This window comes from Blennius ocellaris (assembly GCF_963422515.1).
Source record: "Blennius ocellaris genome assembly, chromosome: 13".
Taxonomy (NCBI): Eukaryota; Metazoa; Chordata; class Actinopteri; order Blenniiformes; family Blenniidae; genus Blennius; species Blennius ocellaris.
Genome location: NC_137662.1, coordinates 5,643,198 through 5,655,393, shown reverse-complemented (window position 1 = coordinate 5,655,393; position 12,196 = coordinate 5,643,198).

Below are 12,196 nucleotides of genomic sequence, written 5' to 3'. Positions count from 1 at the left end.
CTAGTGGATTTCACTCTACATGGTAATCCTGTAGAGCGGGACTGGCCAAACTAACTCATTTACTGGTTCTGTACACACTGGCTTGGTTTTTGTTTATTTTCCTACCGCAACATGAGGAAAGCTTCAAATGCCATCATATTTTGATAAATGTTTTATTCATGTGTTTTTGGGTGTGAGTCTGCGCCCCCCCCCCCCCCCCCCCCCCCCCCCCTTCACACCCCCCCCCCCCCCCCAAACAATGCAGATCTGTAATATTTGTTGATGAATGATTTTGAAATAAATGAGACTTTTTATGAATACACACTGTTTCGTTGCGTTATTTTATTTTTATTGTATGTGCCAATAGAGAGTCTATTAGTATATTTTTGCTGATTTTTCTGACACCCAAATGTAAACACCAACTCCGAGGAACCATCCCTTGTTTGGCTCTTAGCTCTGAGCTTTAATTGTAAACACCATTGGTTTCCACTCCACTGAACCTATGGGCGATGTCATTGAACATTTAAGCGTCAGTGTTTCAAAGAAAGAAAAATGACACGGATATTGGTTTTAAGAGACTTCCTATATATGCAGAAGATAAAGCATTTGAAGTTATTGTGTGATGTCTGTCCCATTTCCACATTTCGTCGATGCAAATCAACAAACTGGCATTTTAAAGACAATTTTTCCCCCCTCTGATCTATAAAAACCAAAGGCCAGACATTGTGCGGAGTTACCAGACAAGCAAGCACGCGCTTGTACCCCCGATGTTATTCTCCAAACAGCCCGATGTGCCTCCACAGGCTGCATATGCAAAACATTAAACAGCAGTGATACTGAAATATAGAAAGCAGCAGAGCTCAGTAACAGCAGCCATTAGCAGAAGGCAATATATGAAGGTTTTTGGCAGCTGTACAAAGACTCATCTGCGCCATTATGGATGCAGTTTGTTGATGGCGAAGGGCACAGAGTTCCTCGCCCAAACAAACTTTGCAACCTGCACTCTGCTGGAAACACGCAGGGACGAACCTGATCTAACCTCACAGTAAATATGCAACACATGCTGTGGCAAAACTCTCATGGGCCCGGAAAAGAACAAGTCAACCTCCAGTTGTTCGCTCAAGCGTACCGCGAATGGGCAGGTGGGGTGGGGTGGGGGGGGGGGGGGGGGGGGTTCAGGCCACTTGCTATTTGTTTTTGTTGGGTTTTTTTTACATACGCACTGACCTCTCCCTCCTCACCCCCTTTTGCCCCTCCGGTAGTCTGACTCCCCCCCCCCCCCCCCCTTTTCAAACCACGGTGGGCCTTTTTGTTCCGCCTGATCCGTGGAGTATGGGTAGTGAGGCGTGCGGGCCATTTCCACAGAAGGGCTCAAAATGCTGAAGTGGAAATAATCAATAGTTAATGGGGGCAGAAATGTAATGACAGTGAAGGATGACATTTCAACCTCGGGGAAGGTGTAGCAGTAGTGAATAGTGCTGCATGTATGCTGATGTGTGCCCAGGGCAGTTATGAGTTCACAGCCAGCTCCTAATGCTATATTAATGATTTCCTTTCTCAACCTGACACGGGCAGGAGTGAGGGCCCCATTTTTGGAACCTGCTGCCATCATGCAGTTTAATAAAAAAAACTATTTAGGGACATATCAGTAAATAAATATACATATATACATATAAATATCCTTTTTTTTCTGTATAGTGTATAACCAATAGAAGTTTGCATAATTGGTAAACAACTCTGTCACTCTTTACCTGATGAAAAATCATTGCAATACTCTTTCGGGCTTACTGTGAGTAAGTATTTATTTATATTTTTTATTTACTTCCATTAAAAGTTTTGCGCCGGGTGCATGTGGCCTAGTGATATATCAGAAAGCCTTATACTATAATAACCTTGTTTTTCACACTCTATGCAGTAAATAAAAGGTATTTTCATCTTTTGTGATATTCTAAAACTCTGGAGAACGTCAATATCTAATAATGCATTTTCGGTCTTTTAATTAATTCTAGGATTGTTTCACCACCAATATCAGTGATCTTATTAGGCAGTCATCAGGTTGGAGGTGGTTTATGCAAATGTGAAAACTGACCAGGGTAAGATCGGGTCCAAGTTCTAGCAATGGTTGAAGTAAAAACAATTACCACATCGCTGTATAAAATAGCCTGAGGCCAAAGACAGATATGCCATTCCACTGTTAGGGGATGTAATGAAAATAAAACAAACGCAAGTCCTGTGAGGAACAACAAAGGTGCAACCGAACATACTGCTGCATTTAATGTACTGAGACAATGTTCATATATACAATATGCAGCGGATGATTGCTAAGAAAATAATTTGAGTTTTACCAGAATAAATATCTTGGAATGGCAATGATAATTGTTGTGTTTACTATTTCATAACGTATTAGTGTTCCCATCTATAAATGATGGAGGAGTTTGGAATGAGAACCAAATATGTATTATAAACAAACCCAGGGGCACAGCTCCAGGGGGGCTCCGGGTAAGAAGCTGCTCTCGGCTCCAGGTTTGGCTCTCACATCCATCATTGACCTTGTTTATAACCGTACATCTTGAGTGTGGCGACTTAGAAAGTGCTGCGCGGAGGTGAAGTAGTCTGGTCTGACCGGGTTCAACAACTGTTGAACCGCCGTCCAAAGGCATGCATTGGTGGTTAAATAGTGAATCCTAAATTGGCGGCAGAAATGAATGTGAGTATGTGTGATTTAGTTTTTTTTCTGCGTGCCCCACCGGTTGCGAGCTGGGATCGGCTGCAGCGCACACCGACCCCGAACTGGACAAAACAGGCGTAGCAGATGGGTGGATGGAATTAGCATGAGGCTTGATTACTGTACGTTACACAAGCAAGTGGTTCCAAACCTTGTTCTTGAGGAAACCAAATATTTACCAACGTTAACTTCGGTGACCTCGTCTCTACCACACCCTGTCCAATCAAAAAAAAAGTAGCAGGAGTTTGTTTTCTCTGGGGATAAACTCTTTGGGTTTACACTCGGGGGGGGGGGGTGTTCGATGGTCTGTTCTTCACCTCGGACATTTTCAAACTTTCATTCCACAGTTGTTCACTAGATGCATTCAGCTCTAATTTTATCCTTTGCTGCTATGAAACCATCTTCTTTGAATCTCTCTTGGTATCCGTTCTTTTCCTTTCTGACCGATTCATCTTCCTCTTCCAGCCTGAAGCGCTGCCATTTTTCCCCACTGCTTAAACTGTTAATATATAACAGCTTAAACTGAGTTATTTTGTTCTATGAAGAAATTAATGCAGGCTAACTTATTTTTAAGATGTAAAAAATTGGAAGCCATTTACAATTTGGAGGACATTATGACCCCCCCCATGAATCTTTAAATCTGACAAATGCACATAAAACAATCCAAATATCAAGTGAGCCGTTGTATTTTCAATCATGCAGCCCTGCCCTAATGTGATTAGCCATGTGACTAATCTGAAAATTCTGAAATGATCAATGACTGTGAAATAACTCTCTGTTTTACCTATAGGCTTTATAGACTTTATGATTGGTCTGTATTTGCTCCTTCAGTGAAGCTTTGCAGCAGTTAAAGGCAAATAATTATTGCACCAAACTAAGAAATGTGATTTTTCTTTTCTCATTGTATCCCCGAACAATAACTACAGAAAGTCTACACCTCTGAGCCTGATTTTGCAGGTTTCTTACTGTCAACAGAGGAGTTTTTCCTTTCCACTGTCTCCTCTGGTTGCTCTTGTGGTTGGTTGTTTGTCTACAAAAGTGCCTTGAAATGACGGTGTTGTATTTGGCACTACATAAATAAAATTGACTTGAATGAAACTAAATGCTTTAAAAACTCAACACAGTTTGAAGAATAATGGCCTGAGGATATGTAGACCTCCATGTCGGCTTGAAATGACATCCCCCGCCCCCCAAAAAACAAAAAACAATAACAAAAACAAACAAACTTTTATTTAGTGAAGGTCAAGGATGTGCGTAAAGGTGGTCATGTGATGGTATTTGAACCAAACACCTGAGCACTTCAGAGAAACCAACCTGCTGCTATGTTCATCCTGTCAGATCAATATTTACTCCCAAAACACGAAAGGTGAATGGAAATGTGAGTATAGACATATACAAAGAAAAAGCATGAAAAGGGGCCTTCGAGGTGAAGGTGTTTTGAGGTTTTGCAGAGTTGGGATGGGGGGGTCTTTTATGATTTTCTCGGTCCGACATTAATCTACATGTTCATTTCCCTCCTTCAGTCTCTCCTATTCGTCACCACATTAGACAGTGACCAGGAAAACGACTCCTTAATTTCGAGATAATGAGGTTAAGTCGTTAATCACAGCGGTGTGTTGAACCTTGTGAACCGACCGGTGAGCCATCCATCGGGCTCCTTAATTGACTTCCTGTGGTCGCTCGAGCCGCTTCACTGCGCCATCCAGCGGCCGCGCGGCTCCGCGTGACGTCGGAGTGCCGCTCTGCCCTCTCTCCCTTCTCTGTATATATTAAATTATTATTATTTATTTTTTTTCTGTCACCGTGAGAAACAAAGTGGCAGTGTGGAGCAGTGGGGAAGGGGAGGGGAGGGGAGGGGAAGGGGAGGGGAGGGGAGGGGGGTGGGCATCAGGAGCTCTTTCAAAGCGCGGAGGATCGCCGCAGACGGAAGCGCGCTCACTCCGCGGCGCGCGCGCGGCGGTTTTTAAAGTTGAGCGCGACACGCGGAATGACCCGCGAGCATCCTCCGGGGAAACTGTGCATTTGACTGGCTTAACAAGCGTCAGTTTCCATCTCTTCACCGCAGATCATTTGTTGCTGCTTTTGCTCCGACGCTGTCCGGCAGTCCGAAGGCTGCGTTTCATCCCTGCGCGCGCGGACGGAAAGGACGCACGGACGGACGGACGCGGACACGCTCCGAGGATCACAGGTGAATTATTGCAATGTTACTCTATGCGCATGCATCTTCTTTAAAAAAAAAAAAAATCATTATTATTATTTTTATTTGTGGCTCAAATTACGGTGATGCTCAAGGTTTGGCATCAACTTCAGTGATGTTGTGAGACTCCTTAAAAAAAAAACCAAAAAAAAAAAAACCCCGCTTGCTTGAATCTCCAGATATCGTGCAAATGATCCCGATGGAGGAGAAAACTACTGCAGGTTGTTCAAACCTCCTCAAAAAAATGCTGTTGCACCTGTGGAGGCTGCATAGGTTGCAGTGTGTCTCATCGTGCTGGAGATTGGGCTCGAGGGTTGATCTAAAGAGAGGTTTCAGTGGCCGCACAAAGACTCCTGCCATCAGCACGCAGACTTCTGGATGCAACATCCAGTCCACACAGCCTGGAACAGCAGAGCGGCAGCACACAATGCATTCACCATTGAATACGTTCACAATGCACTGTAAAGTATGTGGCTGAATGCTGCTGGGATGTCTCAGATGGCAGTTTGTGAGGAAAATCAAAGCTGTTTTCTTTCTTCTTTTTATTTTAGGGTGTTGAATGAATGGTGTTTTCAAGGTGACGGTACATTAAATTTGATTTTCATTGCAAGTCAGATCAGCTGTTGCCCATTACAGTCACATCATCATCACCATCATAATCTCCACTTGTCCTTTCGCAGAGGAGAAAAAAGGAATCCTGCTGATTTACACTCTTCATTGTCTGCCTCAGACTTTTCCTGCCGGGGCTGTGTGCACGAGCAAACGCTCACCTTGTTCCACCGCACACAATCTTAAGATTATACGACAGTTTTGCAAGGGCTGTTGGTTTTGCATTGCGTGTTTATGCAAACTTTCTTTTGATTTGGGTCACTCGTGAGATTTACAGTCAGAGGATAAAATTCAATTAGACAGCCCTGCAGCAATCTTTACTCACTGGCAGATGGCTTAATACTCTTGGATGCTGCCTTAGTGTCCCTTATTGCTCTAATTGGATTTCATCATTTCACACTGTTTATCTGTGTAAAAATGAGTTTCAAAAAAGAAGAAGAAAAATGGGGCATCATTAATTCAATGCTTTCCCAGCCCTGTCAGATCCAGGCCCACTAGCCACCACTGTCTAAACATTTCACATCTCTGCCCTGTGATACGCTTTGTCATAAATTGAAGTAGACCTCAAAGTAAATTGTTGCATTTCCCCGTGTGCCTTCGATGGCGTGTTGGCTTGTTGGAACAGTGTGAGTGTGAGAATCTGTGATGTGCAATAAATGAAGTGCACACAGTGGCGAGGCCATATTGTCTGTCTGAGTTAATTCCAGCCCTGAGGAGATGGTTTTCCTCTCAATGACATCCACTTGGATTGTACGGAGGGACAGTGGCCATTCATTCTCCAAAGACAATGGGAATATGATGTCCGCTTGTGCCGCAGGATCATCGTCGGGCCAACGGTGTTACAAATACCAGCCCGGCCTTAAAGAGACATTGAAAACGAGGAGCCCGGTGCCTCCACCACCTTCTGTTGTTTCCTGTCACCGTCAACTTCTCAGTCGGATCAAATGTGCAAATTGGCCTACTTCTTTCCATCTTAAGCACTACTTCTTTTAATTAAGACCAAAGGGTGATTACCGCAGGAATAAACAGACAGATAGACCTCAGCTTGGGTGTGGAAAATTCCTGGAGATGAGAGCACTGCCTCGGTACATTTGGCCCTATTTATAGCATTATTGTGTGAGTGAAACAGCCGTCAACCTCCCTGCAAGAAACCTTTCTGAGTGACATCAAAGAGGGAGGAGAGACATCCACAGGTCAGCCTTTACCCAGTGGACAACGTTTGTGTTACTGAAGCCTCGCCAATCCAATTCATAAGAAAAATAGCAGCAAATTAGTGAAGTTGGAACTGAAATCACATCTCGGGCTGTCGCGTCAGGACTTATCGTTCATATCCCCGCTGCTGTGTAATGAAAACCACAATAATTTACGAGCTGGAAATCAATACGCTGGAGAGCATCGTGGCAGCGTGAACTAATGGCCAGGTTGAATTCCCGCCTGATTAATCATTGTTGCTGCACCTCAGCGGTCAGTCTGGCTGCGCTCGGTATCCCGGGATGTAAACACAACTTTGGCCTTTGACTGAGGGATTTCTAACTATAGTGACGGTAATGACCGAGCTGCTCCAGCTGCCAAACACCGAGGCTAATGTCGAGTTCATTCACTTTAGTGCAACATTTAAATGTCAGCGAAAAGCCGAATCACCGTCAGTCCTCTTAACTGAGCACAGCAGCGACCGGCAGCGTTTAAACGTGCGGCGTTAACGTTGCTGCAGAATAACAAAATGCAACTTTATTAGAGGCAGAGACTGTTACAGTGTCCTGCAGCTGCGTAGTCGCAGATCCATGGTCACGCTGGCAGTGTGTCTGAAAATTGGTGTTAATTGTGTGCAGGGGATTAGGAATCGGAGCCAGAACAGGTGATGTTTGCATTTTAATACGTGGCACAGTTGAGGTACCGCGCTTTAAATAGTCCGGGGATGGTTTTGTGGGCTCACATTAAGTATCTGTAAATGCGACTTCGTTTATCCACAGATGTTGGATCTATTTTGTGTTTTTCCCCTCGTGAATTAATTAGCATATAAAATAAAAACGTGTGTGTTTGGCTCATGGAGGGTAGAGTAAGAACACATGGTGGCGTTTAATCGTGGGCTTGACGGCTGTGGACTGGGAGAGCGCAACGCATTAGGACTGCATTTACTTGTAATAACATTTGCAGTCCTGAACCATGTGTTTTCCTTGACATTGGCTGTTTGTCGTCCTCACTTGGTGGTGAATTGGCCTGTTTTTTCTCTCCTTTTCAATGTTTTTAATGAACCTATTAAAAAACCAGACGAAGGTGGAAACCTTTGCCACAAAGAAGCTATGCACATTTAATGAAAGTGACAAAAGGCAGAAATGTCCTCACACAGTGTTGATAAGGAAACATCACACTTAATACACTTTAAGGGCAATCTGGAGAGAAATAATCACATTGTTTGCCTGATAATGTTTTACAGATACTGCTTTTAAAGTGTGGGGCAGCAACACAGAGATTCATGTACGATTCATGGGGGTCAGACGGAAGCTTTTCTCCAGGGTGACTTTCATTTTAATATTAGTAAATCATGAATAAATGATTAATTATTGCAATAAAACACACATTTTTAGACCATTATTTATTGTAAGTGTAATAGTGATGAATTCTATCTTAATAATAAATGCCCCCACATTATGCAAAATTCACTTTATAATGGTTTTCTAACAGTAATGTGTGTTTATAAGGCCGCAGAAGTGAGTAACATCTGTCATCGCATCACTTGCTCTCTCCACTTTGTCGCAAATGTGTGCTCATACAGGCCAATCAGAGATTTTCCCTTCATGACATCATGTGGGGAAATAACCACTCCCTCTGGTAGTGGGTAGCCAATTTGACCCTCCTGCAGGTAGATTGAAAACTTACAGAGAATACTGATATACTGAAGAAATTCTGTATATCATGAAAAAAATGTAACAGTCACAGTTAGCAGGAGCTAGCGTTAGCACATATGACTAAAATCCAAATATTTTTACCTAACCATTCTGAAATGTCCGGCTGCAGCAGCCCAGTCTGAACATCTTCAGGAGCCTCTTCTTTTCGGTCAGATTTTGGTTCAAACCGGTATGGTTGAAGAATGGTTTCTGCGAGCCATGGCGATAAATCCATTGTAAACATTAACGTATGGTACCAGAAAGTTGCGCCTTCCCGCCTGAGAGTGTTGTGGATTGACTGCTACTGGCGAGCTAGCTCGCTCTGTTTTAAACAATTCATTCATGCTCCTACATCAGTTGTGGGACATGATCTCAACCTCAGGGACGGTGGAAAATTGATCAAAATGCTGTACAGAATGGGACACATCTTTTTGGAGAAGCGGGCTACAGACAAGTTAATGTATGGTTTCATGGCCTCCGTGAAACTGGTGCCTCAGATTTTCAAAATCATCTGGCGGGTCAGATATTATTGCTGGCGGGCCAGTTTTGGCTGCAGGCCGCCAGTTAGTGACCGCTGTTGTACAGACACAGAAACAGCCTGTTCTCAGCAGAGCTGAGTAGAGGGACTTTTAGACTCAAATTCAGGACCAAGGCTGGATCTGGGAAAATGCACTTTATACAATGTTGATGGACCTAACAGACTTATTAAAGTCAGATGATATGATATGATGTAAGGTAGGGCAGGACAGGACAGGACAAGATCACAGTAGCATAGTGGACAGCCACTTAAATTCCTACAATCAAGTAATATAGGTAACGAAGCAGTATGATATTGAAAATATCATAGAAGTTAAACTCAAAACATGACTGCTTGGAGTAAGACAACAGTTGTGTAGCATATGTTTGGGTGTATAATGTGGTTCAAAGGGATCGTCCCCCCCATCATGCCTTGGAGGTTTAATTTGTCATTAAACTGCTTATGATCCAGCAAAGCCAAGCGCACTTATATGGGATTATGAAGGCTTGGTGCCGTGTAAGAAATAAGAAAATGCTGTCAACAGAAGTCAGTTATAGATTTTGGTTGTATAAATACGTGTTTTACAAATGTGATCTCGAAGACTTCAAATACGTAGTATGACGGGCTGCTGTCAAAATCAGGTTTTTAAACTGGGTTTGTAAAATAAAAGTAAAAACAAAAAAAAAAAAGATCTCATGTATGTTTCAGAGGCAGAAGAGACGCAGAACAAGTTGATGTGTACATATGCAACCGGAAGCGAGCTCATTTGTAATTCCAACACTGAAAGCTTATTCGTTTTCCTCAGACACACGTTGCATTAAAAGGAAACATGCCTTCCCTGCTGCTGACTCTCTTACAGAAGCCTCCCTGCTGTCCTCCATGTCAGCTCTAAGGTCTGCTGAGAGCTTCCACATCCCCAGCCCGACTGTCCGCTGGCCCCGAGCTGGAAAAATCCCCAAATATATTCTTCAAATCGCACGCGATTCAGTCATTAAACTTTAATGATATAATCAGAGAGGCTTTAGCAACATGTGTATTTGTGACATTATGGCATGCTGCTCCATGGAGGGTGAAGCTAGTTTACACAAACTGTGCTTGTATCATTATTTATTAATGAAAAGGGAATTTCCTGTGGAGAGAAATACGGATGTAGGGTGTTACTATTCCGCTTGCTTCTTAAAACTGACCGTAATTCAAATTTAAAGACGTCATAATGTATTTCTTTTAAGACCAACCTGCCATTTCATGATATCTTGATCGTGTCTTGGACCATTTTTTAGATTCCTTTTGGAAACACTTTGCTGTGGATAATGTGAAATTGTAGACAATATTTGTTCTTTAAGAGAACATTTTTTTTTACATATACAGCTTATGTACTCAAGTTAATGAGTGTTTGTTTTCCAGAGATAATTATTTGGAGCTGACAAGTGCTAATTGGCGAGTCTGTTTTTCCATTACTTAGCTTTTTTTTTTTTTTTTTTTTGTGCTCTATAGTGGATGTTCAAATGTGTTGCGAGTGTGAATGAACTCAGTGATGTTCGCTTATATAAAGTCTAGCGTTGCTGCAGACTGATGCCCGCAACCAGTTGTTAGCGTACGGCCTGGCTGCGCGAGGGTTCTTTGAGGAGCTTGTGACTGACTGCCGCGAGTCTTCCCCTCACTGCGCCGCTAATAACGGAGCTGCTCTGATTTTTAAATGAGACAGCAAAAAAAAAAAAAAAAAAGCGTGATTGCAGTGTATCACTTCATGTGTTCACCCCACTCAAATTAATACCTAGAGTGTGTGTGTTTGTGTGTGTTTGTCCATGACGCAAGCTTGTACACAACAGTTCTGCAGAGACATGAAGACAGACACTATTTGGTGTCTTTGTCACTTCATTGCTGTTGGTTCTTTTTTTTTCTTTTCCCCTCACTGCCAGAACGTCTTTGCAGCCACTGAAGATAAAGCAGTGAAGCCAGAAAAATAAATAAATAAATAAATGTAGTTGCAAAGCTGCAGGGCAAAGATAAATCTATGACCTTTCACCAAATGGCTTATATGCAACGTTATCAATACAGGAAAGTTTCGCTATCACTTGAACCTGAAGAGGGATGACACACACAAACGCACCCATATACACACACACATATACACACACAAAACATTGGGATAGTTGAAAAGTGTTGCACAATACAGGGGAATAAAATTTTTTTTTTTAGAGTAGTGCTGTCAATCGATAAAAAAAAAAAAATGAATTGCACAATTTTCTGGAATCATTTGTGATTATTCGCATTTTCTACTGAAGTATGTAATGGATATTTATTCAGGGAAAACCACAGAATTAATGTGGACTCAACACACAGAGACTATATTTAAATTCAGCGACTATTTTTGTAACGTCCTTTTAGCTTTGCGTGCTAAGGAAAATTTCACCATCACTTGAACCTGAAGAGGGATGACACACACACACACACACACACACACACACACACACACACACGCACACACACACGCACGCACGCACGCACGCACGCACGCACGCACACACACGCACGCACACAAAACATCCTGATAGTTGAAAAGTGTTGCGCAACACAGGGGATTAAAAAAAAGAGTCACAGAACGCATCTGTGTTTTCATTGAGCCTAAGAATTCATGACATTTAGAGCACATTATGTTATGTGATGGTGAATTAATTAGACATTTGGAAAAGATGGCATCTCTATTGAAATGGCACAGTGACATTCGGGTGTCATGAATGGAGCAAACTATGTAATTTGTAGTGGTTTTAGAGACTGAGTCTAAATAGTAAATGTTAAAAGGATACAAATGGCACGAAAAGCCCCAATCTAACATAACCTCTTTATTTGTTTGAACTGTATGACTCTGTCTGTGTAAAGTGAGTCACTGATTCTTGCTGCTATCTTAATTCTTCAAAAAAGAAGTTGTTATCCTTGTTTCTATCAAAAGTTTATTTGGTCTTATCTTTTTCTTTTTTGTAGCTATTTTAGCAATTATAAAGTTTGTTATCACAGGGGGCAAACGGCTGGTTGGTAACATTGTCACTGTGTTGTTAGTTGGTGTTGTCGTGGTTTGTTGCTGTTTTATGTTCTTGGTCTCCATGAGTAGTTTTGTCTTTTCTCTCACACCAGTTTGTGCTTTTTAGCGATGCAACGATACCACTTTTTAAAGGAGGAGTTCTGATACGACGACGAACCTTTATCCACTTGTCGATACTTAATCATGTGTAGCATGTAGTGTCGCAGGTGTGTGAGCCCCGGAACTCTTTAGCATGTAGCATATA